This window comes from Oncorhynchus gorbuscha, unplaced genomic scaffold (genome assembly GCF_021184085.1).
Source record: "Oncorhynchus gorbuscha isolate QuinsamMale2020 ecotype Even-year unplaced genomic scaffold, OgorEven_v1.0 Un_scaffold_4006, whole genome shotgun sequence".
In the NCBI taxonomy this organism is placed as follows: Eukaryota; Metazoa; Chordata; class Actinopteri; order Salmoniformes; family Salmonidae; genus Oncorhynchus; species Oncorhynchus gorbuscha.
In genome coordinates, this window is record NW_025748127.1 from 4,766 (window position 1) to 13,408 (window position 8,643).

Genomic DNA, 8,643 nt, shown 5'->3' on the forward strand with positions numbered 1-8,643 from the left:
GGTGAAGCTGTAGAACACCTCCCTCACTGTGCCTATGGTCTGGTGAAAGACTGCTGCAATACTCATCATGTCTGCGATACAGTAAATCAGAGATTGTAATGTAGTTTGCAGACCTGAGTCAATGGAAGGTCACTGTGTGTGAGTGTGTGCTTGCCTGAAGGGGGTATATGTGTTTTGTGTGTGAGTGTGAGTAGCCTACAAGTGTTTTTGTGTGTGTATTTGAGCACACTCGTGTATGTGTTTATATTTACTATATATATTTGTGTGTATGTGTGGGATTGGCCTACACGTGTGTGGAGGGGGGGGTGTACTTGTGTATGTGTGTGAGTAGCCTATGTTTGTGTGTGTACACCAGTGCATGTCTGTTTATATTTATCTGTGTATGTGGTGAGCCTATATGTGTTACAGGTTAGCATAGTGATAAGAGCATCAGCAGTTATTTCCTACACTTGTCAAATTGCAGCAGTATGTTACTGGCTAATGTGGTCAGTCTGTTTTGCATTCCTTTCCTCCATATCTTAATTTCTGTTACCAAGCTTAAAGTATGTGTAGTATACTGCATTAATGACACTTTTGCTATGTATTAGCTCTGAGGACATAGCAGCTCTGTAGGACCACAGTGTAAAGAATATGTAGACAACAGTGTAAAGAGGAGTTGAATATGTAGACCACAGTGTAAAGTTGTTGAATATGTAGACAACAGTGTAAGAGTAGTTGAATATAGACCACAGTGTAAAGAGTAGTTGAATATGTAGACAACAGTGTAAAGAGTAGTTGAATATGTAGATAACATTAGTTGAATAGTGACAACAGTGTAAAGAATATATAGACCACAGTGTAAAGAGTAGTTGAATATGTAGACAACAGTGTAAAAGTAGTTGAATATGTAGACCACAGTGTTAGTTGAATATGTAGACCACAGTGTAAAGAGTAGTTGAATATGTAGACCACAGTGTAAAGAGTAGTTGAATATGTAGACAACAGTGTAAGAGTAGTTGAATATGTAGACAGTGTAAAGAGAAGTTGAATATGTAGAACAGTGTAAAGAGTAGTTGAATATGTAGACAACAGTGTAAAGAGTAGTTGAATATGTAGACAACAGTGTAAAAGAGTAGTTGAATATGTAGACCACAGTGTAAAGAGTAGTTGAATATGTAGACAACAGTGTAAAGGTAGTTGAATATGTAGACAACAGTGTAAAAAGATAGTAGTTGAATATGTAGACACAGTTGTGTACAGTGTAAAGGTAGTTGAATATGTAGACCACAGTGTAAAGAGTAGTTGAATATGTAGACCACAGTGTAAAGTAGTTGAATATGTAGACAACAGTGTAAAGTAGTTGAATATGTAGACAACAGTGTAAAAGAGTAGTTGAATATGTAGACAGTGTAAAGAGTAGTTGAATATGTATACCACAGTGTAAAGAGTAGTTGAATATGTAGACAACAGTGTAAGAGTAGTTGAATATGTAGACCACAGTGTAAAGAGTAGTTGAATATGTAGACCACAGTGTAAAGTAGTTGAATATGTAGACACAGTGTAAAGTAAAGGTAGTTGAATATGTAGACAACAGTGTAAAAAGCTGAATAGTAGTTGAGTTGAATATGTAGACCACAGTGTAAAGAGTAGTTGAATATGTAGACCACAGTGTAAAGTAGTTGAATATGTATGTAGACAACAGTGAGTAGTTGAATATGTAGACAACAGTGTAAAGAGTAGTTGAATATGTAGACAACAGTGTAAAGAGTAGTTGAATATGTAGACCACAGTGTAAAGTAGTTGAATATGTAGACCACAGTGTAAAAGTAGTTGAATATGTAGACAACAGTGTAAAGTAGTTGAATATGTAGACCACAGTGTAAAGAGTAGTTGAATATGTAGACCACAGTGTAAAGTAGTTGTCACGCCTTGGTCATTGTATCTTGTGTTTTGTTATATGTTTGGGTAGGGGCCAGGGTGTGACATGGGTTTATATGTTGCATTCAGTCATTGGGGTTGTATTAATTGGGATTGTGTATTATTAGGGGTGTGTCTAGTTGTGACTTGGCTGCCTGAGGCGATTCCTAATTGAGTCAGCTGATTCTCGTTGTCTCGGATTGGGAACCGTATTTAGGCAGCCTGAGTGCGTTGTATTTCGTGGGTGATTGTACCTGTCTCTGTGTTAGTCACCAGATAGGCTGTATTAGTTTCACTTGTTTGTTGTTTCGTATTTTCAGTTATTTTCATGTACCGCTTTATCTTAATTAAAAGTCATGAGTAACCTACACGCTGCATTTCGGCATGACTCTACAAACAACAGACGGCGGCATATTACAGAATCGCCACCACGATTCACAGACCGAGCATCGTGTGAACTGGCAGGATCTGAAGGAGGACGCTATGGACGGCAGAAGCAGGGATTATACGACGTGGGAAGAAATCGACAGGTGGGCGGCTGACCCAGAGCGAGTGCAGAGCCCGCCTGGGATTCCCTACAGCAATGCGAAGAGGGCTATACACTGATGGAATCGAAAAGGAAAGCACGGCTATACAGAGCGAAAACCGTAGGTAACGGGGAAAGCGCAGAGAGAGAGTGGCAGAGTCAGAGTCAGACCTGAGCCTACTCTCCCTGTTAATTGTGAGGAGCAGCAATATGAGGACTTCTGGTCTTGGGAGATGATATTAGACGGTCAAGGACCCTGGGCGCAGCCGAGAATATCGCAGTCCCAAGGAGGAAATAGAAGTAGCTAAAGTGGAGAGGCGCGAGTATGAGGAGGCAGCACTGCGACGCAGTTGGAAACCGGAAAGTCACCCCAAAAAATGTATTGGGGGGCTAAAAGGGAGAATAGTTATGCCAGGTAGGAAACCTGTGCATACTCCTGTGCTCACCGTTGGGCTAGAGACCGGGCAGGCACCGTGTTATGCTATGGAGCGCACGGTGTTTCCAGTCACCACCTTCCGGAGACACCTGAAACCCCACTCTTTAAGGAATACCTAGGATAGGAGCCAGCACTGACTGTCCCACTGATGTCATAAGGTGAATGCACCAGCCCTTCTGCTAAATGACTTAAATGTAATGTAAATGTTAAATGGGTGCAGAGCCAGCTGCGACTCATACCAGCCCTTCCTATTGGCCGGGCTAGAGTGGGCATCGAGCCAGGTAAGCTTGGGCAGGCTCGGTGCTCAAGAGCTCCAGTGCGCCTGCACGGTCCGGTCTATCCAGAGCCACCTCTACACACCAGTCCTCCGGTAGCAGCTCCCCGCACCAGGCTTTCTGTGCGTGTCCTCGCGCCAGTACCACCAGTTCCAGCACCACGCACCAGGCCTCCAGTGCGCCTCGCCTGTTTAGCGGAGCCAGAGCCTTTCTCCTCTCCTGCGCTGCCGGAATATCCTGTCTGTCCAGCGCCACCAGTGCTACCAGTCGGCCCAGCGCGTCCAGTGCGCCTCGCCTGTTCAGCTCAGCCAGAGCCTTTCTCCTCTCCTGTGCTGCCGGAGTCTCCTGTCTGTCCAGCGCCACCAGTGCTCCCAGTCGGCCCAGCGCGTCCAGCGCGCCTCACCTGTTTAGCGCAGCCAGAGCTTTCTCCTCTCCTGCGCTGTTGGAGTCTCCCGCCTGTTCAGCGCAGCCAGAGCCTTTCTCCTCTCCCTGCGCTGCTGGAGTCTCCTGTCTGCCCAGCGCCGCCAGTCGGCCCAGCGTCACCAGTCTGCCAGGATCCGCCAGAAGTGCCAGTCTGCCAGGATCCGCCAGAAGTGCCAGTCTGCCAAGATCTTCTAGATCGGCCAGACAACCTTAATCATCCAGGTCCACCAGCCAGCCAGGATTTACCGGAGCCTACTACCTGCCTGAGCTTCCTCTCAGTATTGAGCTTCCTTTCAGTACTAGGCTTCCTCTCTGTACTGGGCTCCCTCTCAGTACCGGGCTTCCCCTCAGTACTGGGCTGCTTCGGTCCCGGGCTGCCCCTCTGTCCCGGGCTGCCCCTCTGTCCTGAGCTGCCCTGCTGTCCTGAGATGCCCCTCTATCCCGAGTTGCCCCTCTGTCCCGGGCTGCCCCGCTGTCCTGAGTTGCCCCTCTATCCTGAGTTGCCCCTCTATCCTGAGTTGCCCCTCTATCCTGAGTTGCCCCTCTATCCTGAGTTGCCCCTCTATCCTGAGTTGCCCCTCTATCCTGAGCTGCCCCTCTGTCCCGAGCTGCCCCTCTGTACCGAGCTGCCCCTCTGTCCCGAGCTGCCCCTCTGTCCCGAGCTGCCCCTCAGTTATGTGGGGATCAGGGTGAGAACTATTAGGCCATGGTCGGCGGAGAAGGTGGATTATCCTAGGACGCGAAGGGGAGGAACTAGGACATTTATGGAGTGGGGTCCACGTCCCGAGCCAGAACCGCCACCATGGACAGACGCCCACCCGGACCCTCCCTATGCTCTTGAGGTGCGTCCCGGAGTCCGCACCTTAGGGGGGGGTTCTGTCACGCCTTGGTCATTGTATCTTGTGTTTTGTTATATGCTTGGGTAGGCCAGGGTGTGACATGGGTTTATATGTTGTATTTCGTATTGGGGTTGTATTAATTGGGAGTGTGTATTATTAGGGGTGTGTCTAGTTAGGCATTGTAAAGTAGTTGAATATGTAGACCACAGTGTAAAGTAGTTGAATATAAAGTAGACCACAGTGTAAGAGTAGTTGAATATGTAGACCACAGTGTAAAGTAGTTGAATATGTAGACCACAGTGTAAAGAGTAGTTGAATATGTAGACCACAGTGTAAAGTAGTTGAATATGTAGACCACAGTGTAAAGTAGTTGAATATGTAGACCACAGTGTAAAGAGTAGTTGAATATGTAGACCACAGTGTAAAGTAGTTGAATATGTAGACCACAGTGTAAAGTAGTTGAATATGTAGACCACAGTGTAAAGTAGTTGAATATGTAGACCACAGTGTAAAAGTAGTTGAATATGTAGACCACAGTGTAAAGTAGTTGAATATGTAGACCACAGTGTAAAGTGTTGAATATGTAGAGTGTAAAGTAGTTGAATATGTAGACCACAGTGTAAAGAGTAGTTGAATATGTAGACCACAGTGTAAAGAGTAGTTGAATATGTAGACCACAGTGTAAAGAGTAGTTGAATATGTAGACCACAGTGTAAAGAGTAGTTGAATATGTAGACCACAGTGTAAAGTAGTTGAATATGTAGACCACAGTGTAAAGTTGTTGAATATGTAGACCACAGTGTAAAGTAGTTGAATATGTAGACCACAGTGTAAAGAGTTGAACCACAAGAGATTATTTAAATGGTATGTCCCTCCCATGAGATGAATAGGCTTGATTAGGTCTTTGCTGGTGCATGACTGCTGCACCACCAAGCCCACAACCCCTCAGTTTATCCAGAACCATGTTGCCCTGAGGCATTGAAACTTACCCCCAGAACAGAGTCTCTTCAGCAGACACTGGCTAACATGTTCCAGTGACTGGATGGATAGATAACCGACCTGCTAGACAGAGAGCAGTGGGTTCCTGTTTAGAAGCTTGACAGAGAGTCTCTGTAACAAAGCCGTGGATAAAGTAAATAAAGAGGAAGAGATGTCTTTCTAACCCAAGTCTATATGTAACCATTACTCAGCATATTAAGATGGTAAGCTGATATGAAGCTAAATTGAATGACCTGAGAAGTGGATGTATGGGGTGGTTGACTCTAATGAGTCGATTGGTCTGATCTTTCTACATATGTTTCATTTATTTTTCAGTGTTATAGTCTCTCTTCTCCCAGGGTCCTGACTGTAGCAATGCAATCAAGATGTCTATTCTTAGAATAATGCCTGCTAGCTCAATGCAGCTATTCTAGCTCAAATCAATGCTAATTCATTATAGATTTCTTTGTTCAGCTCTTAGCTTCCTACCTCCCCAGGCCAACCAATGGCCATGTCTTCTCAGTAACATGACACTTTACTGCATGGTCTGTGTGGATATTCTGGTTTGAGCTGTCATTTGTCTGGTCTAGATGATATCAGGGCTTGATTTATGTGGCCTTTACAGATTAAGATATATCCATCCCTAGTCTCTCTGGTGGACTTTAAACTTCACCAATTAAAGGGATGGCTCAGCGATTTAACAAAAACCAAAGTGTAGATTTCAGTCACTCCTTGTCCATAGACTGCTTTTTAGGTAAGGGAGCAAACATGTCAATACATAAAATCGCTGAACTATCAATTTTATACAATTCTGCTACTTTCAGTGGGATAGATCATAGACACAGTTTCTATTTGGTGTACTGTATACCAGCGGTAGCATTTACAGTAAAGCAGGGGCTTGGTACAGTAATGTGCAGGGTATGGTAAGGTATTATTTCAGTGGGTTACAACAGTATTAGGTAATAGATGTGTGTGTGTGTGTGAAGGGGTTAATTGATCCCAATGAGCATTACTGTAGGTTGTTGGCCCAGACTCCAGTAAGAGGAGAGTGCCCTCTGGGGAAGATGGTGTGTGTGTGTGCCTGTACGTGCACACGTGTGAGTGGGGAGGACCTAAGTTTCTGTAGCCATCCTGCCGGCTCAGCAGTATCACAACCCTCTAAATGGTGAGCTAATGATCACTTCACTATCACAACCCTCTAAATGGTGAGCTAATGATCACTTCACTATCCGAACCCTCTAAATGGTGAGCTAATGATCACATCACTATCAGAACCCTCTAAATGGTGAGCTAATGATCACATCACTATCAGAAGCCTCTAAATGGTGAACTAATGATCACGTCTATCAGAACCCTCTAAATGGTGAACTAATGATCACATCACTATCAGATCCCTCTAAATGGTGAACTAATGATCACTAATGATCACATCACTATCAGAACCCTCTAAATGGTGCTAAGATCACTAATCAGATCACATCACTATCAGAACCCTCTAAATGGTGAGCTAATGATCACATCACTATCAGAACCCTCTAAATGGTGAGCTAATGATCACTATCAACTAAATGAGCTAATGAACCCTCTAAATGGTGAGCTAATGATCACATCACTATGAGCTAATGAGAACCTCTAAATGGTGAGCTAATGATCACATCACTATCAGAAGCCTCTAAATGGTGAACTAATGATCACGTCACTATCAGAACCCTCTAAATGGTGAACTAATGATCACATCACTATCAGATCCCTCTAAATGGTGAACTAATGATCACGTCACTATCAGAACCCTCTAAATGGTGAACTAATGATCACATCACTATCAGATCCCTCTAAATGGTGAACTAATGATCACGTCACTATCAGAACCCTATAAATGATGAGCTAATGATCACTTCACTATCAGAACCCTATAAATGGTGAGCTAATGATCACTTCACTATCAGAACCCTATAAATGGTGAGCTAATGATCACTTCACTTCCCAACACACTTTAGGTCTGTCTTTTGTTAAGTGCTGGGAAAATCTAGTGCAGGGACCACCACTCCACTGGATTAAAGGGAACTGTGTGTTATTACAGATGTAGGGATAGGTCTATGGAGAATTTTGGCTGTTATTTCTTTCCACAGTAAATGATGGTGTTACGATTGGTAGGATGTGTTTCCCAAAAGGTGGATCAGGAAGATCAATATGGGTTTCTCTTGCACCTGATTCGTTGTTGCTGAACGCTAGATTGCGTCGACGAACAGTTTTTGCTTATTGGGTCTCAAGAACATTTGAATGGCTTTAAGTCTGTCACAGTGCCAAGAAACCACAGCTGTATGGGATAGTGCATTTTGGTTTTGGAATAATGTCAGTAAACTCTCCACTCCTCTCTCCTCCAACATACTAGTTGACTGGTGGGTATTACATGTTTGAGACATCAACAGACCTCTCACCTCCTGCTGTTGCCATAACAAATGCTGGAATTCAGAAAACAGGAAGTGTGTGTTCTAACAGGGGTAGGATCTAACAGGCCCTCTCCCTGGAAACAGCCACAGGCAGAGGTGTGGAGTGTCGGTGTGTATGAGTGAGTTAGGTCTACTTGTGACGTTTGTTGTGCAGGGTAGTCCAGGGTGAGTTTCCTGAAGGCTTTCTTTCTCTCGTCGACCCAGGCCCAGACCACTCATAGCATAGCAGAACGTATTTTGTTGCTGTAGGGCTGCCGGCTGCGTTGTCTAGAGAAATAAAGTGCAACGTTAGCTATGACGTTACCTATGACTTGCCCCTAATCAGTAAGACAGGCTAGTCTTCATTACCTGTCGTAGTATTGGCTCAGAGATGGAGAAGTGGAGAGAGACACTGTTTACCCAGACAATCTCTGTTCGTTCTCTTTCCACTGCAACTTTACTCTTGCTAAGTTGAAATGAAGTGCAGTGGAGTTGCAGGCTTACAGCACCACTACAGCACCACTACAGTACCACAATAGTTCACATATTAAGTCCTTCAGTCATTCCTGGAATTGCATAGTTGTTTTAATCAGTAGAGAAGTCTTATAAACGGTGAGAGAGTGTGATCTGACACAACTCTGACACAGGACCTGCACTACAGTTGGGCTCAGTTGGCCTTTCCATACCATACGATATCTTAAATACCACCATGTTGCAGGTAGAAATGCAAAGTATAGAACTGACACCATTCTCTATTCTTTACAACAGAGAAGTGTTTCTGTAGCCTGGTTGAACCAGACTGAACGCTGCACTCACCATTGTTTCTGGTGAGCGCACAGTT